Source organism: Microcaecilia unicolor, chromosome 11 (genome assembly GCF_901765095.1).
Source record: "Microcaecilia unicolor chromosome 11, aMicUni1.1, whole genome shotgun sequence".
Classification (NCBI taxonomy): domain Eukaryota; kingdom Metazoa; phylum Chordata; class Amphibia; order Gymnophiona; family Siphonopidae; genus Microcaecilia; species Microcaecilia unicolor.
The window spans coordinates 196,004,787-196,030,419 of record NC_044041.1 but is presented as its reverse complement, the minus strand read 5'-3'; positions in this window follow the sequence as shown (position 1 = coordinate 196,030,419).

The window sequence follows — 25,633 nt, the reverse complement described above, 5'->3', positions numbered from 1 at the left end:
CCCGCCCCCCGGGTGCAGCGCCCCCCCCCCCCGGAACAGCGCGACGCCCCCCCGGAACAGCGCGATGCCCCCCCCCCGGCGAAAGAATCCCCGATCCCCCAGTGAACCCCCCCCAGGCGCACGCCGCTGGGGGAGGATGCCGCGCGCCTGCCGGCTCTTCGTTTTCATGCTCCCTCTGTCCCGGAACAGGAAGTAACCTGTTCCGGGGCAAAGGGAGTATGAAAACGAAGAGCCGACAGGTGCGCGGCACCCCCCCCAGCGGCGTGCACCCGGGGCGGACCGCCCCCACCACCCCCCCTTGGTACGCCACTGGCAACGGCCTTAAATACAAATCTACCTACGCATCCAGCTTCTCCTTCATAGGCACACAACTATGGAATGCAGTGCCCGAAATCTTAAAATCAACTCAGAACCATCTAAATTTCAGGAAATTACTGAAGACCACCCTGTTCCAGACTCAACCTAACTTACTTCTTTGTTACAGCAAAATTCATGGACTCTGTTATCTTTTATTATCTCTTATTATCTCTGTTGTTTTATACGTTGCATATTCGATTATTGTTTAATTGGTATTTTACTGAACTGTAGCCTGCCTTACGGTATTGTGTAAGCCACATTGAGCCTGCAACTAGTGGGAAAATGTGGGGTATAAATGTGTTAAATAAATAAATCTAAACCTGTGCCCACATCCCTCTCCCATCTCCCTCCCGTAAACCCAATATCCTCTGTGTGCTCATATTATACACTCTGGGTGACAGGAAGTGGATATAACCTCCCCAAATGGACAGGAAGGCTTGTTTCTGACTTGGAGACCCTTGGGCATCCCCACTGTCCTACAAGCTTCAAGCTGTGGAAAGCATTTCACCAGTGCCAATACGAGAATGGTTCCCAGGAGTTCCAGACTGAACAACAGAAGAACACCGCTAAGAATATCCAGAAGCAACACAAAAAGCAGAGACGACTTCCCTATGAAGAAAGACTAAGGAGGCTAGGGCTTTTCAGCTAGGAGAAGAGACGGCTGAGGGGAGACATGATAGAGGTCTATAAAATAATGAGTGGAGTGGAACAGGTGGATGTGAAGCGTCTGTTCACGCTTTCCAAAAATACTAGGACTAGGGGGCATGCGATTAAACTACAGTGTAGTAAATTTAAAACAAATCGGAGAAAAATTTTCTTTACCCAACGTGTAATTAAACTCTGGAATTCATTGCCGGAAAATGTGGTGAAGGCGGTTAGCTTGGCAGAGTTTAAAAAGGGGTTAGACGGTTTCCTAAAGGACAAGTCCATAAACTGCTACTAAATGGACTTGGGAAAAATCCACAATTCCAGGAATAACATGTATAGAATGTTTGTACGTTTGGGAAGCTCACCAGGTGCCCTTGGCCTGGATTGGCCGCTGTCGTGGACAGGATGCTGGGCTCGATGGACCCTTGGTCTTTTCCCAGTGTGGCATTACTTATGTACTTATGTAAGTATCAGCTCTGGCAGTATATGTAAGAAGATCCCACACAGGTGATTGTCCAGGGAAGAAAACCTTTATTGGCACCAAAATGGACCCGACACAGGACTGTGTTTCGGCGGGATAACCCGCCTGCCTCAGGGTTGGTAGAAACACTGCGTATAAAACAATAACATTTAAAAACCATTCAAATACAGCTCCAAACTTATCTTTTTTTTGGGGGGGGGGACCAGATCAACAGATTAGGATCTTTAAATGATTCACAGCACTATGTCTTTTTATGATCCTAACCAGTGGCGCAGGGGCGTATCTGCGTGGGGCCTCAGGGGCCTGGGCCCCCGCAGATTTCGCCCTGGACCCCCCTACCGCTGCCAACCCTCCCCCTCCGTTGCTCGCCTACCTTCGCTGGCGGGGGACCCCAACCCCCGCCAGCCGAGGTCCGCGTCCTCCTGCCGCTGCCGGCTGCCTTTGGTCCTTTAATTCTTCCATTGAAGCTGGCGCCGACGAAAGTTTCTTTTGAGTCTGACGTCGCTGCACGTTGTACGTGCAGGACGTCAGACTCAGAAATTGTTTCTGAGTCTGACGTCCTGCACGTACAACGTGCAACGTGCAGCGACGTCAGATTCAAAAGAAACTTTTTCGTCGGCGCCAGCTTCAATGGAAGAATGAAAGGACCAAGGCAGCCGGCAGCGGCAGGAGGACGCGGACCTCGGCTGGCGGGGGTTGGGGTCCCCCGCCAGCGAAGGTAGGCGAGCAACGGAGGGGGAGGGTTAGCAATGGCAGCGGCTGGGGGGAGGGGGATCGGCAATGGCGGCGGCGGCGGCGGGGGGGGGGGGCTATAATGTGCCCCCCCTCTCTGGCCCTGGCCCCCCCTACCGCCGCAGTTCAGATACGCCCCTGCAGTGGCGTACCAAGGGGGGCGGTGGGGGCGGTCCACTCTGGGTGTACGCCGCTGGGGGGGTGCCGCGGCGCGCGCCTGTTGCCCTGTCTCAGTCCGATTTCGCAATTCGCGTGTGTTCACTGCTCCCTCTGAGTCTGCCCTGGAACAGGTTACTTCCTATTCCGGGGCAGACTCAGAGGGAGCAGTGAACACATGCAAATTGCGAACTCAGAGACAGGGCAACAGGCGCGCGCTGCGGCACCCCCCCCCCCCAGCGGCGTGCACCCAGGGGGGGGTGTCATTTCGCCGGGGGGGGGGGAAGAGGTGTCATTTTGCCGGGGGGGGCACATCGGCGATCCGCCCCGGGTGTCAGCTAGGGTCGGAACGCCACTGATCCTAACACAGATACGACTAAGATGTGATGTATTCTCCATAAACTGGCACCGACCTGGTTTCCCTGCCAAGCCATACTTTGAGAGCGTCCTTCCCAACACAGTTAGGCATTCACCTCGCTAGCCAAAGAAAACATAGCTTTTTTTCGGAGATTTACTTTAATAGACAGCTCTGTTGTCAATTGTACTTATTGTTCTCCCATCTGGACAATCATTTCCAGCTGCCCACCAGCACGGAGAAAGAAGACATTCTCTTGGAAAGCATGTGCATGTCTGTTGGAAAGCTGTTCCCTGGCACCCAGATCGGCAGGGGAATGTAGCGTACAGTTTCTAATGACTGCGCTTTAAATCAGAATGTATATTCTATTCCTGCTGGCACATCCCATTCTAGAAAGAGCATATGAAAAGACAGCTCTTCACTTTGTAATGGCAGGCATTCGCTTTTCTGCTTAGCATTTAATGGAGAATGTATGAGCAAGACACTAGAAGACACGGAGGGGCATAATCGAACGGGGCGCCCAAGTTTTCCTGAGGGCGTCCTCGCGAAGGGGCGGGGAAACCCGTATTATCGAAACAAGATGGGCGGCCATCTTTCGTTTCGATAATACGGTCGGGGACGCCCAACTCTCAACATTTAGGTCGACCTTAGAGATGGTCGTCCCCGGTTTTCGGCGATAATGGAAACCGAGGACGCCCATCTCAGAAACGACCAAATCCAAGCCCTTTGGTCATGGGAGGAGCCAGCATTTGTAGGGCACTGGTCCCCCTCACATGCCAGGACACCAACCGGGCACCGTAGGGGGCACTGCAGTGGACTTCACAAATTGCTCCCAGGTGCACAGCTCTCTTACCTTGGGTGCTGAGCCCCCCAAAACCCACTCCCCACAACTGTACAACACTACCATAGCCCTAAGGGGTGAAGGGGGGCACCTACATGTGGGTACAGTGGGTTTGTGGTGGGTTTTGAAGGGCTCACATTTACCATGTAGTAAATTTAAAACGAATCAGAGAAAATGTTTCTTCACTCAACGTGTAATTAAACTCTGGAATTCGTTGCCAGAGAATGTGGTAAAGGCGGTTAGCTTAGCGGAGTTTTAAAAAGGTTTGGACGGCTTCCTACAGGAAAAGTTCATAGACCGTTATTAAATGGACTTGGGGAAAATCCACTATTTCTGGGATAAGCAGTATAAAATGTTTTGTACATTTTGGGGATCTTGCCGGGTATTTGTGACCTGGATTGGCCACTGTTGGAAACAGGATGCTGGGCTCGATGGACCTTTGGTCTTTCCCAGTATGGCAATACTTATGTACCACCACAAGAGTAACAGGTTGGGGGGGGGGATGGGCCTGGGTCCGCCTGCCTGAAGTGCACTGCACCCACTAAAATTGCTCCAGGGACCTATATACTGCTGTCAGGGAGCTGAGTATGACATTTGAGGCTGTCATAGAGGCTGGCAAAAAATATTTTTAAAGTTTTTTTTAGGGTGGGAGGGGGTTAGTGACCACTGGGGAAGTAAGGGGAGGTCATCCCCGATTCCCTCCGGTGGCCATCTGGTCAGTTCGGGCACCTTTTTGAGGCTTGGTCACAAGAAAAAATGGCCCAAGTAAAGTCGGTCAACTGCTCGTCAGGGACGCCCTTCGTTTTTCCATTATCGGCCAAGGATGCCCATGTGTTAAGTACGCCCCAGTTCCGCCTTCGCTATGCTTCCGACATGCCCCCGTGAACTTTGGTCGTCCCCGCGACAGAAAGCAGTTGAGGACGCCCAAAATCAGCTTTCGATTATGCCGATTTGGATGACCCTGTGAGAAGGACGCCCATCTTGTGATTTGTGTCGAAAGATGGGCACCCTTCTCTTTCGAAAATAAGCCTGATAGGGGCTCATTTTCAAAACAGTTAGACTTAGTCTAAGTACTTTGAAGATATGCCTCAAAATATGTCTGACTAAACATTATTCCCAAGTAATAAAAGTAATTCCTTTTTCAGGGAATACTTCATTTGGGTTGTATAATTCTGTTCTTGCACTAGAGGCTTTTTTCAACACTTCATTCATGCCACAGTGATTACTAGAAGCCTCTCCTTCGACTTTGGACTACAACATTCACTTTGAGCTCTGTTTTGTGCTAGAATTAGAAAACAACAGCATTTGCTTACCTTGGATATACCATTTTAATATACCACAAGACTCCTGAGGCAGGCGCTTAGGTGCCGAAACATAGCAGCTGTGTCGAGTCGCTTGGTGTTTTTCGATAAAGAATTATTGTGCCTACGTCTCCCTTGTTGTTTGGAAAGAGCCCAGCCTACCCTACTCCTTCCTCTGCTTGACTGACTCAAGTAGGGATTGAGTGTTCCTCCACTTTCGTGGTTGTTCCAGCACTAGAGGCTGCCATACTGAGGGATCAAAGTTGGGTTTCCTACAGTCATGCATGGTTCCATAAGGCGGTGATGCTCTGGAAACCCAGTGGCATTGATGGTCATACATTACAGTGGTGATCTTTGCTGGCAAAAAGCAGTGCGTTCTTTCTAGCAAAAAAGCTAGGCCACCCTTCAGGGGTGGAGTGATCACTGAGGGATCCACCCAACAATAGCCAGGCCCCCTGCAACCAGTCACAGAATCTATGACAAGACAGAATTGGTGTGTAGAGCCCGAGCTCTTTCATTAAAACTTGGGGTCCATGGTTCAATTTTAGCAGACAATGGGAAAAGGTGCCGGTACTCAGTACCCCCAAGTACCCCCTCAAAAACAGCCCTGGCAAAAAGTCACCTGTCACAACCGTATGGAAAGCCTACTCTTCTCAAATTGGTTGAACATAAAAAGGCAGAAATGATTGTTGGGTATTAAGTATTCCTAAATGCTAGTAGCTTAATGTTAACACATATCTGGGTTTCTTTTAACTTACTATTAATTACCCTTTCAACACCATCCGCCCACAAGAGGTGGGATTAAACTATTGCTTCATTCAGGGCAAGATTAAACTTTTGATGAATCCCAGGCAAACAAGCAACTTGGCTTCCCATCTTAATTAAGATACATTTTAAAACCTCAAAAACTCAAGACCTTGCATAGTTTTGACTACAGAGGAAAACCAGCAGAGCAGGAAGCAGCAAGTAAGAAGTTGCTCACTGACTCCTCCTGCTGGCTGGAGGACAATCCGTGGGAGATGGAGAAAACAGAGTCCCCTGTGTAGGCAGGCACTCGCTGTCTGCAAAAGAGGGACCGTGAGCTACAACCACGCAAAAAAAAGATACACGAGGTGAAAGAAGACGCCACGTTTTCCGGCCTTGAACCAATGCTTCGGAATTAATATCTGAAGCTTGATATGAAGGTGGAAGCAGGGCAAGATTAAAAGCTTCTCCCTCCCCACTTCTCATCCCTATCATTCCTGTAAGCATCTACCTATCAGGGCAAAAACTTTTAAACCTGCCCTGCTTCCACTTTCATATTGGACTTTAAATATTAATTCTGAAGTATTAGTTCCAGTTTCGGAAGCCTGGTTCAAGGCCTGAAAACATGGCATCTTTTTCCAACTCAAGAAAGAACTTTTTTTTTTTTTTTTTGCCTGGTTGAGGCTCACAGTCCCTTTTGCAGAACTTATAAATTGTTTATTACCCCTTTCCAGCATGAAAGAGAGTTTTCATTTCCTTGGCCTCTGCTGTGGTTGTAGCTTCAGACAAAATGATATAGAGGGTACAGCAGTGGAGGAACAAATCAAGTGTTTCATCTAAAAAAAAACAGCCAGCTGCTGGCTTCCTTCCCATGGAGATAAAACAATGACAGGGATTAACTATGCAAGCCAGAAAGGCAATAGAAAGGACCGTCTGGCTGGGTAACTCATATCAGACGTAGAAAGCTATCAGAATCGACCAACATCAAGAAATATCAAGGTAACACAAAATATTTGTCCAGATGGAAATAAAATCTGTGCTCTTGGCTCATGGTTAGACTTCTTCTGTCCCATCCACTGGAGTTCAAATATAAAAAAGCATTAAAACATTGAAAATGACGGCAGTTGAAGCCAATATGGCCTATCCAGTCTGTCCATCCATACCATCTACTATACCTTCCTCTCCCTTAGAGATCTTCTGTATTTGTCCCAAGCTTTCTTGAGTTCAGGTATAGTTTTTGTCTCCATCATCTCCACCAAGAGGCCATGCCACAAATTCTCCACCCTTTGAGTCAGGGGTGTGCTGGTAAATTTTTAACAACGGGCTCTCTCTCTGGACATAGCCGGCCCTGAAATTTGGGGGGGAGGGTGGAATACATGCCTCTCTCTCCCCTCCCTTGTGCGGGCATGCTAGGCATACCATTGCCAAGCCCCACCAGCCAATAAATGGACTGCCACCATTCTCTGCTGCTTGTTTCTGGCTCTGAGCAGCATGATGGAACCTTCTTGCGCTTGCATGAAAAGTCCCAGCCTGATGCTCAGAGTCAGAAACAAGGAGCAGGGAGCAGCAGCAGTCTATTTACTTGGCTGGTGGGGCCAGCGTCACTGCCAGCAAAGTAAAAGAGAATTCAGGAGGGGGCCCAAGCCCACATTTTGGGAGTCAGTTGTTAGAATAGCCATGGGGAGGCCTACTTTAACAACCGGCTCCCAAAATTCTTAAAAACGTAACAAACGGCTCTCGCGAGCCCGCTACAGCACACCACTGCTTTGAGTGGAACCAAAGAAGCTTAGCGGTGATTAAATGGCAAGAACAGTAATTGAGAAACAAAGCCAGTGCTGGAGATGCCCCGACGTACATGATGGACCTCGTTGACCTGCCACCCAGAAATGCCAAAAGATCTGCTACTACTACTACTATTTAGCATTTCTATAGCGCTACAAGGCGTACGCAGCGCTGCACAAACATAGAAGAAAGACAGTCCCTGCTCAAAGAGCTTACAATCTAATAGACAAAAATAAAGTAAGCAAATCAAATCAATTAATGTGTACAGGAAGGAGGAGAGGAGGGTAGGTGGAGGCGAGTGGTTACGAGTCAAAAGCAATGTTGAAGAGGTGGGCTTTCAGTCTAGATTTAAAGGTGGCCAAGGATGGGGGCAAGACGTAGGGGCTCAGGAAGTTTATTCCAGGCGTAGGGTGCAGCGAGACAGAAGGCGCGAAGTCTGGAGTTGGCAGTAGCGGAGAAGGGAACAGATAAGAAGGATTTATCCATGGAGCGGAGTGCACGGGAAGGGGTGTAGGGAAGGACGAGTGTGGAGAGATACTGGGGAGCAGCGGAGTGAGTAGGTTTATAGGTTAGTAGAAGAAGTTTGCACACTAAATCTACACTTTCCCAGCTGTAAAGGATTAAAATACAGACTAACGCACGCGACCAGCTTCTCATGCTTGAGCACGCAGTTGTGGAATGCACTGCCAACAAACTTGAAAACAATCAACGAACTAGCTAACTTTCGCAAATCACTAAAAACCTCTCTCTTCGAGAAGGCCTACCACGAGAACTCATAACCTAACTATATCACTCCTCCACGCCGCCCTTACTCAGAATGTCATCTTTCTTTCACCTTTTGTATAATTCTTCTTGTCATCCTCTGATCTCATTGTAACACCAGTTGTATCATATACCCTATATGGTAACACCATAAGTGATCTCTGTAAGCCACATTGAGCCTGCAAGTGGGTGGGAAAATGTGGGATACAAATGCAATAAATAAATAAATAATTAGACTTCCACGATCTGTGCCCTGATCATGGCTGGACAGCTTCAGCTTCAGTAACTGGAGAACATGGCCAGTGTTGGGAAGACTTTCATGGTCTGTGCCCTGAAAATGGTAAGGGCAAATCAAGATCAAGTGTACGTATTCACATCACACCTTATACTATGAGTTTATCTTGTTGGGCAGACTGGATGGACTATACAGGTCTTTATCTGCTGTCATCTACTATGTTACTAGGGGGGTCCGACTCTAATGTCAGGAAGTATTTTTTCACTGAGAGGGTGGTAGATACCTGGAATGCCCTGTGGGAGGCGGCAGAGATGAAAACAGTAACGGAATTCAAAGATGTATGGGATAAACACAAAGGAATCCTGTTTAGGAGGGATGGATTCAAAGAAGCTTAACAGAGATTAGGCGGCAACACCGGTAATTGGGCAGTAAACCCAGTGCTGGGCAGATTTCTACGGTCTGTGCCCTGATCATGACTGGATAGATTAGGATGGGCTGGAGTGGGGCCTCAATGACAACTTCTGAAGTTTTAGAACAAGGACCATGCCAGGCAGACCTAATTATTGTCACACTGGGACAGACCGAAGATCCATCAAGCCCAGCATTCTGTTTCCAACAGTGATCAATCCAGGTCACAAATACCTGCCAAGATCCCCAGAAAAGTTGAATACATTTTATGCCGCTTATCCCAGAAATAAGCAGTGGATTTTTCCCAAGTCAATTTAATAACGGTCTATGGACTTTTCCTTTTTTAAACCCCGCTAAGCTAACCATCTTTACCGAGAGAGAGAAAGTAACTCATTGATGGTGACACTAGTAAATAAATTAAAGTCATCCTGAAAATGGCCAGAGGATTTTTTTTTTTTTAGTTTGATTGCATAATGTCCTTCCTATTGCCCTTCCACCACTTCTCTGATGACAGTCTGAGTTGGTTGCAGTTCTGTTAGTGCAGTAAGACCTGGTGAATTCTCTAGCCAGCCAACCGTAGAACCACGAAGACAACTGATAACTTCTTTAGCCTCTGGTTCCATTCCCAGTTCCACATATTCCTCTGAGGCCCTCTCAAGCACTCTTCTGATTTATTAGCCCAAGTCAAGTCTACCACATGCTTCCTTGACCCTTGGCCTACAAACTCTGGCCATCAGTGCATTAATGAGCCAGTCCATTTATCACTCTGATCCCTGTTGCTTCTCTCTAACCCCTGGTAGGTACTCTTCCACCTTCCCTTACAAGAATTGGAGGTGCAGTCTCTATGGTAGGAGTGAGCAACCGCGGTCCTCAAGGGCCATAACCCAGTCTGGTTTTCAAAATGTCCACAATGAACATGCATGAGATTGGTTTGCTTGTACTGCTTCTGTTGTGTGCAGATAGATCTCATGAATATTCATTGTGTAAACCTTGAAAACCTGACTGGGTTGTGGCCCTTGAGGACCGTGGTTGCCCACCCCTGCTGTATGGTATCCTCCACAGACCATGAAGTTCCTTTTAAGCACAATTATTAACCTTTCTCTTTTGGCCAAGAGGATAGGGAGGGGTTGTGGCTCACCAGCTCATTCATGCTAGCAGTCAAGAGCATTACAATCTGGTTTCAGACCACATCCCAGAGGTAGCAGTGAGTTGGATTATCAATTACTGCTTTAGGCTGGTCAGAATATTGCAGCTGCTCTCACATGTTTGGACTTGCTGCTAATATTGTAAATTTTTGTTTGAATATTGTTTTAAAAAATGGATTAAAACAAACCAGGGATATCTAAAAATCTGTCATAGATTAAACTCTTCAAACACTGCTCATTTTCTCCTATAAAGAAAAAAAAAATACATCATTTTTATTGATATTTAAATTGTCATCCCCACAAACTCGGGGTGGATTACATAAGAACATTCATAAAATAATTTTTTTAAACAATAAAAACATAACAAATTAGTGAATGTCCTGAAAAAGGCTGAACAAAATGGGGGAACTCATTTGAGCGAGAGTGAATTTATTTGATGGACGTCAAGGGAGCAAGCGACGTAGTCACCCCGTTGTAAACTGTCCCCTTGAACAAGGGGCTCTGAGGCACAGGCTGCTTGTGCTCACCTGGGCCTACACCCTGATTTTATTTTAGTTACCTTTTTATGGATGCCAGGGTGTGACCTCTGTGTAGAACAAGGATCCTCCCTTATTCTTCTGGTTTCAGAGCTAAAATGAATGCATTTTACAGAAAGTTTCTGTCATTTTCCGGTGACCTGCCTGGGGCTGCAAGCTGTTGGTAAGCTGCCACGTCACACTGATTGAAATTCATCATTCTACTGTTCTTCATACAGTCTACCAGCTGTGCTATAGCACAGATCGACCTCAAGTGGGCTATAGTTTCCTGTCTACTATGGAACCACCTATTTCCCCCTCTTATATCAAAATAGTTTACTGTTACTCCACGGCTGTTGTTTATTGGCTGATTGCCAGCACCTTTTTAATGTTAATCCATCAGGAGATCCAAGCTTATCTGAGTAAATATTTAGTTTCTGTGTGAGTTATTTACTATTTTGACTTATTTAGCAGAAGGATTTCCAGGGGAGGGATGTGCTGCTGTTAGAATACATTTAGGGCCTCAATGCTCAAAACCATACGCGGGCTCTAGAGTCATTAGCATCGCCAGGGGCGCAGCCAGACTTGGAGGGAGGGGGGTCCAGAGCCTGAGGTGAGGGGGCACATTTTAGCCAACCCCCGGTGCTGCCGACCCCTCCCCCCCCCCCCGCCATTTTTTACCTCCCTGCCGCCACCACCACCTTTAACCCCCTCAGCATGCCAACCCTTTCGACCCCCTCTTCCCGCCGCCGCCAACCCTTCCCCGCCACCAGGTACCTTTGCTGGCAGAAACAGAAGCCTGCCCTTGCAGATCAGCAACGCGGCCGCGAAGGCTTCTGTTTCTGTGAGTCTGACGTCCTGCATGTAGATGCAGGACGTCAGACTCACAGAAACAGAAGCCTGCCCTTGTAGATCAGCAACGCGGCCGCGCAGGCTTCTGTTTCTGTGAGTCTGACATCCTGCAAGACATCAGACTCACAGAAACAGAAGCCTGCCCTTGCAGATCAGCAACGCGGCCGTGCCGGAGAAGAGGGCTTCGGCTGGCGGGGGTTGGGGAACCCCACCAGCAAAGTTACCCGACGGCAGCGGCGGCGGGTTGGCGGCGGCAGGGGGGGTCGAAGGGGTTGGTGGTGGGGGGACAGGGCCAAATCTACAGGGCCCCATGCCCCCGTGGCCCTACATAGCTATGCCCCTGCGTTGGACTAGCGCCTGCATTTACCTGCACAGAATGTTCAGAGGCCTGGAGCGTGGGAACAAATGAGCGAGCGTGCACACGAACAGCGCAAGTAGCATGCTGATGTAGTCAAGCTCATAAAAATGCGGTCATTTTGTATTCCTCCCCAATGCTCAGAAAAGAGCGCCTGAAATAATACTGCCCTACCGCTGCAAAAAAAAACGCCAGGTCGGAGTTAGGGTGTTGGAAGAGAGGATTTCTCATGATTCTTTCTTCAAAACCTGCCAAAATTCGCCCTTTCCTTTCTGAGCACACTACCAGAACCCTCATCCACACTCTTATCACCTCTCGCTTAGACTATTGCAACTTGCTTCTCACGGGTCTCCCACTTAGCCATCTCTCTCCTCTTCAATCTGTTCAAAATTCTGCTACACAACTAATATTCCACCAGTGTCGTTATGCTCATGTTAGCCCTCTCCTCAAGTCACTTCACTGGCTTCCTATCCGTTTCCGCATACAGTTCAAACTCCTCTTATTGACCTATAAGTGCATTCACTCTGCAGCTCCTCAGTACCTCTCCACTCTCATCTCTCCCTACACTCTTCCGTTCACTGGGTACATCTCTCTTATCTGCACCCTTCTCCTCCACCGCTAACTCCAGACTCCGTTCCTTTTATCTTGCTACACCATATGCCTGGAATAGACTTCCTGAGCCGGTACGTCAAGCTCCATCTCTGGCCATCTTCAAATCTAAGCTAAAAGCCCACCTTTTTGATGCTGCTTTTAACTCCTAACCCTTATTCACTTGTTCAGAACCCTTATTTTATCATCCTCACTTTAATATTCTCTTATCTCTTGTTTGTCCTGTTTGTCTGTCCTAATTAGATTATAAGCTCTGTTGAACAGGGACTGTCTCTTCATGTTCAAGTGTACAGCACTGCGTACATCTAGTAGCGCTATAGAAATGATAAGTAGTAGTAGTAGTAGTACTTTTAAAAGCAGAAGGAAGCCCATGCAAGCCTTTAAGCGCTGGCCATGAGAAAGGAATATGCGCAAGTCACAGCAGACCCAAAAGTGAAAGCACGCATTGGCGTCTGTTTCCTGCATTTAAATACAAGTGTCCAAGCTAAAAAAACAAACAAAAATTAAATGCTTATATTTAGGCCACAGAAAACAGACACCAATGTGTGCTTCACGTTTGGGTTTTTCCAGGCGCATGCGCACAGGAGCCGAGCACAATCCTCCCGTTGAACTCCCTAATGCGTGCCTATATTTGCATCTCATTAGCACCCACAGAGCTGGTCCCTATGGCTGGAAGTAGGGAGATTTATGACATGACACACATTCCTCCCCACCACCCCCCACCCCCACACTTTATTTCCCCTTTCGTTGTCTTTTTAAAACATACAGAACTGACAGTTGAAATATACATCATGCAAAAAGATACAAGTGATAGAAGACAGTTTTCTAGTTGGTTTACCCAGAGATAACCGATGTTCAGGGAGAGCTGCATCCTGTGACTGGAACCAGGACCGCTGAGAGAGGGGGCAGGCGGGGCAAGATTCACCGGGCCTGGCCTCCAAGGGAGGCCCAGCACCAGCAAGCTTTTTCCTGCCTGCCTGCTTCCGGGTCTGTCTCTCTCCTCTTCCGCTCCTGTGTGCCAGGACCTGGATGATTGTATTAGCGCAATAACCTGGGTGATCCGCCGGGTTATCATGTTAATGCAATAATCTGGGTCCAAGCCAGGGGCGTATCTGAGGTTCGGCGGTAGGGGGGGGCAGGGGCTAGAGTGAGGGGGCACATTATAACCCCCCCCCCACCGCCGTTAACCCTCCCCCACCTACCGCCAACCCTTTCCCCGCCTACCGCGGTCACCTACCCCCCGAGGTCCGCTCCTGCCGGTTTTTTTAAATATTACTTCAGCTGGCGGGGGACCCCAACCCCCACCAGCCCAGCCGAGGTCTTTAACTTCTTCATCCTCGTGCTGTTAAACCTGCAATGCATCCTTCCAGTTGGACGGAGTTTGACGTCGCAGCACGTTGACGTCCTGCACGTACAACGTGCTGCGACGTCAAACTCCGTCCAACTGGAAGGATGCATTGCAGGTTTAACAGCACGAGGATGAAGAAATTAAAGACCTCGGCGGGGGTTGGGGTCCCCCGCCAGCTGAAGTAATATTTTTAAAAACCGGCAGGAGCAGACTTCGGGGGTAGGTGACCGCGGTAGGCGGGGAAAGGGTTGGCAGTAGGCGGGGGAGGGTTAACGGCGGTAGGGGGGTCCAGGGCAAAATCTGCGGGGGCCCAGGCCCCTGTGGCCCCATGCAGATACGCCCCTGGTCCAAGCACACAGGAGCAAGAGACAACAGACCAAGGGAGGAGCAGTCAGACACAGGAAGGGAAGGGGAGGGGTGGGTGTGGCAGCCCAAATGTAGGGGGCGGCCCGAGTAGGTGGTGCGGCATGGCGGCCCAGGTGGGGGAGGGGCAGCTGGCAGTCCTGCGCTGGGCCCAGCTGTGTCTCTCGGTGGTTCTGACTGGAACCACACCAGGTAGAGGGATCCCACAGGAGCTCCGTGCATTGAAACTGCAAGAAGACACCTCGTTTACTCAGGTGTCATTGTTCCTTCATAAATGTAATCTTCCCTCTGAGTTTTCTTATTTCACTCTAATTACAAAATATATAACTACTTCCTCAAAGTAACCACACTTATTTTAAACTACAAAATTCTTTTATTCATATACTTTTATTTAAATGCCTAAAATATAACTGTGTTTTAAAACTTGTCCCTAATCCTTACTCTCATTCGCTCCATCATACACTCCTATCTATCAGGCTCTCTCTGTCCATGGTACAGTTTTACAATATTCTCTTTGTTTAAACCCCACAGGGGGGCCACTGTACGCCATTCAAATATTAACCTTTGTTCCAGCCTTAACATTTTACGTAAGGTGTTACCACCCTGATTATTAGCGAATTCAGCCAGAAGCACAAATTTTAAGTCTCGCATAGAATGATTTTCCTTCACCCAATGTTCCACAAGGGCATTTTTTTTGATAGTCTGGCCAATATACATAAAAATCACATGGGCACTTGATGCATAAATCACTGCAGAGGAGTCACAATCAGTTCTAGATCTTAAATTTATCAATAGAAATCAAACAAAATAAAACATGGAAAAGAAAATAAGATGATACCTTTTTTATTGGACATAACTTAATACATTTCTTGATTAGCTTTCGAAGGTTGCCCTTCTTCCTCAGATGGGAAATAAGCAAATGTGCTAGCTGACAGTGTATATAAGTGAAAACATTCAAGCATTACTATGACAGTAAAATAGATACTATTGGAGATTCTACATAGAATGTTGCTACTATTGGACATTCTACATGGAATGTTGCTATTCCACTAGCAACATTCCTGCGCAGGCTTCTGTTTCTGTGAGTCTGACGTCCTGCACGTACGTGCAGGACGTCAGACTCACAGAAGCAGAAGCCTGCGCGGCCACATTGGTGATCTGCAAGGGCCGACTTCTACATGGAATGTTGCTAGTGGAATAGCAACATTCCATGTAGAATCTATAGAAATCAAACAAAATAAAACATGGAAAAGAAAATAAGATGATACCTTTTTTATTGGACATAACTTAATACATTTCTTGATCAAGAAATGTATTAAGTTATGTCCAATAAAAAAGGTATCATCTTATTTTCTTTTCCATGTTTTATTTTGTTTGATTTCTATTGATAACCTTAAGAGTGGACTAACACGGCTACCACACTCCTCTACTTAGATCTTAAATAAAATCTGCCAACCTTCCTCTGATTGGGAATCTCTACCCATTGAGTCTCTATTGCATGTTCTCCTATAACCAGCGAAGGTTCCTCCAGGGCCTGGCAAAGAGATTAAGAATTTCCAATAGGGTTAAAGGTAAGATACCATTAATAAGAACTGAGAGATTGTAGAATGTTGCAATGGGTTGGTAAGATTTCAAAAGTCCTTACTCGATTGTTGTGTTGTAGTCATAACCCCTGAAGACGCGATACAGCGAAACACCAATTTGTGTAGGGTGTGACAGTCGTTTGGCGAGGACAGGACCGTGAATAGGGGAGAGGAGACTCGAGGAGAATAATTTGAAGAACAGATAAGAGATATATGTAGTTGAAACCTGATGTGACTCAGTTTTATCACAAGCTTTGAATGTTGTGGCACAGACATGTGATCAAGTGTAAGATGTGAAGAAACAACTTTCGCCTTAGAAGATTGAAGAAAGGAACAAGGACTCTGTACATTGATATAGATACATATGGACTGATGCTGCAGAATAACGTGGTGAACATTCAGATAAGTCCGAAAATAATTGATAAAAATTATTGTACAAATTCCTTGGAGAATATTAGTGCAAAACTGTGCCAAGGACAGACATAGCCCGATAGATAGTAACGTACATAACATAGTAGATGACGGCAGAAAAAGACCTGCACGGTCCATCTAGTCTGCCCACGATAAACTCATATGTGTATACCTTACCTTGATTTGTACCTGTCTTTTTCAGGGCACAGACCGTATAAGTCTGTGCAGCAGTATTTCCCGCCTCCCAACCACCAGTCCCGCCTCCCATCACCGGCTCTGGCACAGACCCCGTATAAGTCTGCCCTCCCCCATCCTAGCCTCTCAACCACCAACCCCTCTTCCCCCCGCCACCCAATTTCAGCTAAGCTTCTGTGGATCCATTCCTTCTGCACAGGATTCCTTTATGCCTGTCCCACGCATGCTTGAATTCCGTTACTGTTTTCATCTCCACCACCTCCCGCGGGAGGGCATTCCAAGCGTTCACCACCCTCTCCGTGAAGAAATACTTCCTGACATCTTTCCTGAGTCTGCCCCCCTTCAATCTCATTTCATGTCCTCTCGTTCTACCGCCTTCCCATCTCCGGAAAAGATTCGTTTGCGGATTAATACCTTTCAAATATTTGAATGTCTGTATCATATCACCCCTGTTCCTCCTTTCCTCCAGAGTATACATGTTCAGGTCAGCAAGTCTCTCTTCATACGTCTTGGAACGCAACTCCCATACCATCCTCGTAGCTTTTCTTTGTATCGCTTCCATTTTATTAACATCCTTCGCAAGGTACGGCCTCCAAAACTGAACACAATACTCCAGGTGGGGCCTCACCAACGTCTTATACAGGGGCATTAAAACCTCCTTTTTTCTGCTGGTCACACCTCTCTCTATACAGCCTAGCAACCTTCTCGCTATGGCCACCGCCTTGTCGCACTGTTTCATCGCCTTTAGGTCCTCAGATACTATCACCCCAAGATCCCTCTCCCCGTCCGTGTCTATCAGGCTCTCCCCACCTAACACATACGCCTCCCTTGGATTTCTACTCCCTAAGTGCATCACTTTGCATTTCTTCGCATTGAATTTTAATTGCCAAACGTTAGACCATTTTTCCAGCTTCTTCAGATCTTTTTTCATGTTTTCCACTCCCTCCGGGGTGTCCACTCTGTTGCAAATCTTGGTGTCATCCGCAAAAAGGCAAACTTTACCTCGTAACCCTTCGGCAATGTCACTCACAAATATATTGAACAGAATGGGCCCCAGCACCGATCCCTGAGGCACTCCACTACTCACCTTTCCCTCCTCCGAGCAAACTCCATTCACTACCACCCTCTGGCGTCTGCCCGTCAACCAGTTCCTAATCCAGTTCACCACTTCGGGTCCTATCTTCAGCCCTTCTAGTTTATTCAAGAGCCTCCTGTGGGGAACCGTGTCAAAAGCCTTGCTGAAATCTAAGTAGATGACATCCATAGCATGTCCTTGATTTAATTCTCCCGTCACCCAGTCAAAGAATTCAATGAGATTCGTTTGGCACGACTTCCCTTTGGTGAAACCATGTTGTCTTGGATCTTGCAACTTATTTGCTTCCAGGAAATTCACTATCCTTTCCTTCAGCATGGAGTGTATGATGGAGCGAATGAGAGTAAGGATTAGGGACAAGTTTTAAAACACAGTTATTGTAGGCATTTAAATAAAAGTATATGAATGAAAGAATTTTGTAGTTTTGAACCAAAAAAAGCAAAAACACAGTGCAAGAAGGCTGCATCCGGGCCCATCATTGCAGCTTAGAGAGAACATTGGACCCAATGGGCCAAACTCAGTGAAAGGGCCCATGAGTGGACTCCATTCCCATTCCCTATTTGAATACAATTCCGCATCCGCTGTCTTAAGTGAAAATTTTAATGCATTGATGAAGTGGAGAGATGAGATCCATCGGCCCCTAGTTCTCTCTTTTGTTTCACCATTCCCATTCCAAGGAGAAATAATTTACTCTCCCAGGGGATCCCATTAACAGACTAATCTGTCTGCCTGTTCTGCTCAGTTTGCTTTCATGAATGAACCCCTTAGAAAAGAAATCAATAAAAGTGTCAGTCAGGTCAAGTAAACAGATGCGCTTTACTCTCCCAGCTTTACTTACAGGCTTCAGCCCCTTCCAGAGGGTGTTTTCCGAGAACCCGTTTCAGGATTTCCGAGCTGTTAAATTAACGCAGGCTCTCACCTAGGTAAATGTAGATTACAGTCGTCCACACACGCTACCGGAATACGTGTACCTAATTATCCTGAACCTGTTGCTAAATCAGATCTTAACGCCTTTTTCTTTCTGATGAATAGGGCTATGACCATTGGAGCTGTCTTTTTTGACTTGTAATTGCTAATAATCTGTTCTGGAGAAGGGGGTCATCTAGTGGTCTGTCTCTGGCTATCTTCAAATCTAGGCTAAAAGCCCACCTTTTTGATGCTGCTTTTAACTCCTAACCCTTACTCACTTGTTCAGTGCCCATGTTTTATCATTCCCACCTTAGTAATTCCCTTATCCCCTTATTGTACTGTTTGTCTGTCCTAATTAGATTGTAAGCTCTGTCGAGAAGGGACTGTCTCTTACATGTTCAGTGTACAGCGCTGCGTACATCTAGTAGCACTATAGAAATGATAAGTAGTGGTAGTAGTGTATGAGACTCCGGAATCTTGCTGTTCTTTGGGATTCTGCACAGAATCTTGCTACTCTTTGGGATTCTGCACAGAATGTTGCTACTCTTTGGGATTCCGGAATCTTGCTGATTAGATTGTAAGCTCTGTTGAGCAGGGACTGTCTCTTCATGTCCAGTGTACAGCGCTGCATACATCTAGTAGCGCTATAGAAATGATAAGTAGTAGTAGTAGTCTTTGGGATTCCGGAATCTTTGTTACTCTTTGGGATTCCAGAATCTTGTTAATCTTTGGGATTCTAGAATCCTGCTACTCTTTGTCCTTATCCCTTATTTGTCCTGTTTGTCCTAATTAGATTGTAAGCTCTGTTGAGCAGGGACTGTCTCTTCATGTTCAAGTGTACAGCACTGCGTACATCTAGTAGCGCTATAGAAATGATAAGTAGTAGTAGTAGTCTTTGGGATTCCAGAATCTTTGTTACTCTTTGGGATTCCAGAATCTTGCTACTCTTTGGGATTCTGCACAGCATGTTGCTACTCTTTGGGATTCCGGAATCTTGCTGATTAGATTGTAAGCTCTGTTGAGCAGGGACTGTCTCTTCATATCCAGTGTACAGCGCTGCATACATCTAGTAGCGCTATAGAAATGATAAGTAGTAGTAGTAGTCTTTGGGATTCCGGAATCTTTGTTACTCTTTGGGATTCCAGAATCTTGCTACTCTTTGGGATTCTGCACAGAATCTTGCTACTCTTTGGGAGTTCAGAATCTTGCTGATTAGGTTGTAAGCTCATTCAAGCAGGGACTGTCTCTTACATGTTCAGTGTACAGCGCTGCGTACGTCTTGTAGCACTATAGAAATTATAAGTAGTAGTAGTAGTCTTTGGGATTCCGGAATCTTGCTACTCTTTGTGCTTATCCCTTATTTGTCCTGTTTGTCTGTCTTGATTAGATTGTAAGCTCTGTCGAGCAGGGACTGTCTCTTACATATCCAGTGTACAGCGCTGCGTACGTCTAGCAGCGCTATAGAAATGATAAGTAGTAGTAGTAGTACTAGTGTATACATTATATGAAGGTACTTTCTCTGTCCCTAGAGGGCTCCCAATCCAAGATTTTATACCTGGGGCAATGGAGGGTTAAGGAAATTGCCTAAGGTCGCAAGCAGCTGCAGTGGTCATGAAAAGGTCACCAAAATTAAAGCCTACAGCACTAACCATTAGGTTCCTTCTCAACCAGAGATGCTCTGGGCCCTGAGTTCAAGAGTTTGGTCTCACACTGATTCTGCAGGACCAGAAGTAGATCACATCCTGCCAAAGGTATCCAGCATTATTTCCCATACAGAAGTGGGGAGTCATTATATGATGGTGTCGCCTATTTCATAAGGAAAGTGGGTTCCTTTTTCCCTCTGTAGAATAGTAGCTTAAAAAAAATCTTTATTAAACAAGAAAACATTTACAAAGCCCATTCTATAAAGCCAGAAAAAATGTCAGCATCATAATATAACTTTCAGTGTATAACCCCTGATAATCTTATACTTCCCAGAGCTATTTAACATCTGGGTGGGGTCAGGAGGACAGGCTAAATTATTGAGTAAATAAATAATAAATAAATAGACATGAACTCCCCACACAGACATATACTCTCCCCCCCCCCCCCCCCCCCCACTAACTTAACAGGACAAATACGAGTCCTATAATATGGGACAAGCACTTTTGCCAGCCATAACGCTTATGTAAATGCTTGAACTGATATGGCAAAGATATTTGCATAACTTATATGCATAAGTGCAAGCCCTGTCCATTGTACACCTACCTATGAAATATGCGCTAGACCATCCTGCTTATAATCGAACGAGAAAAACGCCCAAGTTCCGACCTAAATCGGGAGATGGGCGTTTATCTCACAAAACCGAATAAAGCGGTATAATCGAAAGCCGATTTTTGGACGTTTTCAACTGCACTCCGTCGCGGATGCGGACAAAGTTGATGGGGGCGTGTCAGAGGTGTGGCGAAGGCGGAACTGGGGCGTGGTTATCTGCCGAACAGAGATGGGTGCATTTCACAGATAATGGGACAAAAGTATGCGTTTTTAGCTAGAATTTAGGGCACTTTTCCTGGACCCTGTTTTTTCACGAATAAGGCCCCACAAAGTGCCCTAAATGACCAGATGACCACTGGAGGGAATCGGGGATGACCTCCCCTGACTCCCCCAGTGGTCACTAACCCCCTCCCACCACAAAAAATGATGTTTCACAACTTTTTATTTTGACCCTCAAATGTCATACCCACCTCCCTGGCAGCAGTATGCAGGTCCCTGGAGCAGTTGTTAGGGGGTGCAGTGGACTTCAGGCAGGTGGACCCAGGCCCATCCCCCCCTACCTGTTACAATTGTGCTGCTTAATGCTTAGTCGTCCAACCCCCCCAAACCCACTGTACCCACATGTAGGTGCCCCCCTTCACCCCTTAGGGCTATAGTAATGATGTAGACTTGTGGGCAGTGGGTTTTGAGGGGGATTTGGGGGGCTCAACACAAAAGGGAAGGGTGCTATGCACCTGGGAGCTCTTTTACCTTTTGTTCTGTTTTTGTAAAAGTGCCCCCTAGGGTGCCTGGTTGGTGTCCTGGCATGTTAGGGGGACCAGTGCACTACGAATCCTGGCCCCTCCCACGAACAAATGCCTTGGATTTATTCATTTTTGAGCTGGGCGATTTCATTGTCCATTATCGCTGAAAAGCAAAAACGCCCAGCTCACAACTTGGCGAATAAAACATGGACGTCTAATTTTTTCGAAAATACGCTTGGGTCCGCCCCTTCACGGACCCGTTCTCGGAGATAAACGCCCATGGAGATAGGCATTTCTGTTCGATTATGCCCCTCCATATGCACAGATAGGTACACAGATGCAATTATTCTAAGCACTATATGGCAAGTATCTTGCTAAAAAGAATTCTCCAATTTTATTATTTATTATTATTATTTATTAGGATGTATTTACCGCCTTTTTGAAGGAATTCACTCAAGGTGGTGTACAGTAAGAATAGATCAAACACGAGCAGGAGGCAATTAGAGCAGTAAAAATATTCGAACAACAATGCAAAGTATGGCATGGTCTACTACTTGCAATGATAACACAATATGTACTAGAACATTATAATTGGTAGTGAAGGGCAGGGCCGTGCCTAGGGTCTCTGGTGCCCCCCTGCAGACTATCGGTTGGCGCATATGATTTAAACAAATCTGAGCATATGACAACCAAGTACAGACTCCCAGCACCTGAATTCTGAAATTAGATTTAAGGCAAATACTTTTAAAACTTATTTTTAGCACTTTTAAAATTTCAGGTTCTCTTTAATTTGAATGCTGTTTCAAGCTCTGAAACTCACCCTAACTGAGGAGCTAGCCCCATACCGAAGCATAAATAGCAATCTGGTTGTATTCTCACGTAACTTGAAGAGCGTGCCTGCCTCAATTAAGACTGCTCCTTTGCATGAAAAGGGGAGGGCAGCGGAGATAGGAGAATCACAAGTTCAGGTGAAAGATTTTGCAAGTGAGCAGACGCAGGGCAGTGGCACCGCATCAGCACGGCCCTGGTGAAGGGTAACGCAAATTTGTGAGATATAGATGAGGAAGAATTAGAAAGTAAGGTGACTGATTTGAAGAAAGTTACACATGATGTCAGAGAGATGGTTAAATATTATCTCAGCTAGGGTAGGAGTGGATAAACATGTCCCGCTGCAGTATGTGCAGCCCGTGTCACTCCTTCTGTGTGTGAGTGAGACTAACAAGTTAGTTACTTCTTCCATTAAAAGCTTGGTTGAACAGTCAAGCTTTCACCTGCTTCCTGAAAGTGTAGGACGCACGTAGACACCTATGCAGCTTAGTAAAAGGGCCCCTGAGTCAATGTACAAGCTTGACTGCTTTTACCGATTTTACTTCATTTTATAAAAGGAAGAAAAGACCTCAGATGCTCGGCTTGTTGTTATAATCAGTTCAACAAATCTGCCATGCGAACTTCCTCACCGGTCTAAAAAAAACCTCCTCGGAATCAATTTTTAAAAAGTTTTTTGTAATATTCTTATTGATCCTTTTCTTTCTTTTCTTTAAATCTTTTTTTTTTTCTTCCCTATTGGGGACCTTAGAAACTGAAGGACACGCAGCTACTTCAGAGGAAATTCTTCTCTTCTCAGTTTGCTCCGTTTCACTACATGCTTCCTCAATCGAGACGGACCTGTAAGAACATAACTAGGACACTAAGAACGAAATACCGCACGCTATCCCGGAACTGCCGCCAGCCCAACTTGGCCGCCGGTGGTAGTTCCGGCTCAAGCACGCCATTTCTGGCACTCCGGCAAATCATTTTTTTATAGTGCGAAGCTAACCCGACGGTAATTGGGCCCTGCTCAGTTACTTCTGAATTACCATGGGAGCCCTTACCACCACCTCAATGGGTGGCAGTAGCTGCTCCCCACTGCATGGTCATGCGTTAATAGTTATCTTTCCCGCAGCTTAATAAAAGGACTCCTAAGTTAATAGGAAAGAAAACTACATTCATTCTAGAAGGGTAAATAAAACAATTATTATGTAAACACAAAATAAATTTAAATTAAATGTAAATTAAAATTAACTTAAAATTAAGAATACAGATACAAGCCCTCTAGGCCTGTCACAGGAGACACTCTACAGCATTTAGGACCCAAAAGCCAATTGATAAAAATAAATTCTCAGTTTAGATTTAAAATTGATCAAAGACAATTCATTCCGAATCTCCAGAGGGAGATCATTCCGTAATCTTGGTGGCAAAAAGAAAAAGGCAGATGATCTTGTAGACTCCAAATAAGCATGTGTAGGTGACGGCAGAGTAAGACGATTGGTACCTAAAGATCAAAGATTACGAGAAGGTGTATATGGCATAATGACATTTGACAGATAAGATGGTTCTCCGGCATAAAGAACTTTTTATGAGTTAAGAGAAGGATTTTAAATTGAACACAACAAGGTAAAGGTAACCAATGAAGTTTACTGAGAAGGGGAGAAAGAGGATCAAAATATCTAACCCTGAGAAGCATTCTAGCGGCAGTATTTTGAAGTGTTTGCAAACGTCGCAGCTGAAATTTAGGAAGCCCAGCATAGACAGTATTGCAGCAATTAATTCGTGATAAATAATCTAAATAAATAAAACAAAAGCATGAAGAAGACTTTGAACAGAAGCAAAATTCAAGTAAAATCTTACATACCAAATCCAGCGCAACCAAAAAAAAAAAAAAAAGTTTTAACAACCTGAGAAATTTGTTTATCAAAAGAAAGCTTTGAGAGATCCTTTTACTAAGGTGCGCCAAAAAGTGGCCTGTGCTGGTATAAATGTGTGTATTGAACGCACGCAGGTCCATTTTTCAGCACACCTGCAAAAAAGGTCATTTTTTGGCTGAAAACTGATGTGCAGCAAAATAAAAATTGGTGTACATCCATTTTGGGTCTGAGACCTTACCGCCACCCATTGACCTAGTGGTAAGGTCTCATGCAATATAACCCCCCAGGGTTGCTCTTGTGTGGTGAGCGCCCTCTTGTGGCTCCTCTCCAACCTCACAGGCTCCCAGCCAGAGCTCCCTAGCACCTGGTTTCTGAGAAAAGATCAGATAAGTCTCCTCTATGGTTGCCTGTAATCCCAGCCGCAAGGTTTGGGGCTCCTCTTTCACGCAGGGTGACTGTTCCCTATTTATCACCACTTCTTTACACCCTCTAGTAACCGGTCACCCTTCTGGTACTCCAGCAGTGCCCCTTGACACCTTCTTTGCCAATATAACCCTGGGTTTCTCTGCTTTCAATATGCAAATTCACTCCATGCCATATGCAAATTCACTTTATTAGCACTCTGCTCCACTTTTACAGGGAACAACTTCTTTCCAGCTTATTATTCAATTTGTTTCTTCTCCACTGAGCCCACTTACTTGGGAGACCTGGGTCTCAGTGTAAATAGCCTCCTCCCCTGGACAGGACTTTCCTCACTCACTTCAACTTTACAGTCCTGTCCTCCACTCCAAGGCTGTTAGTTACTGTCAAACAATACATAGTTCCATCAATTCCATGTGCCTAGTCCAGTAAGTACCGTCTTGGCTTCTAGAGGGATCCTTCCTCTCCCCACTTCCAGGGCATCTTCTCCACTAGACATCAGGCTTCTGGCTGCTTTGGATTTCAGGTAGCTGGTTTCAGGTCCCCATTTCATCTTCCTCCCTTTCTCATCTCAGAGGGGCTCTTTATAGGGTGGCTAATAATCCTCCCCACCTCTTTAGGTCTCTCCACCTCTTTAGGCCTCACCCCCTGATTCCCAAAAGGTCCATGCCCATAACTAATTCTACCTGCCCCTCACCTACTCTGAGGACTCCCCCTGGTGGGCTCTTCAGGGAAGGGCCGGTCCTATACTACGAGCACCCCCTAGCTGTACCTCCAGGTCATTGCGGGAACGTACCCCTCTTGGCTCCCTCTAGTGACCAGAGCAGGCATTTTCCCAACTTTCTGTAGGAGAGCGCCCTCTGGTGGCCTCCTTAGGGTAGGGCAGTCCTGTGATTATCACAGCATTAACCAGGTGGTAATGGTCTATGCACGTATAATGCTGATTACCTCCCAGTTAGCGCTGCACTGGAAAATAAAATATATTTTCCGGCGCGCTTATTGGATGCACATAAAAAATGAAATTACCACCCAGACCATGTGGTAGCCGGGCGGTAGTTCAAAAGTGACATGTGTAGGACGCACATAGGCTTAGTAAAAGGGCCCCTGAGTCAACAAAGTGAAGTGGGGCAGAAGAAGGAGCAGGAAGAGCAAAATTTATTGAAAGTTAGCATCATTTGGTTGGCGCAAGAGGAGACCAGAAAGATGTAGAAAACTGAAGGGTTTCAATGTTCGAATTTTGGGTCATCAGAACTGAGGGAGGAGGGGAAGCCAGGGTTGGTGGGTCTTTATTGAAAAGAAAATAAATGGAATTTCAGTGGCTTTGCTTTTGCTTCATTTTCAAAAAGAAGTAAA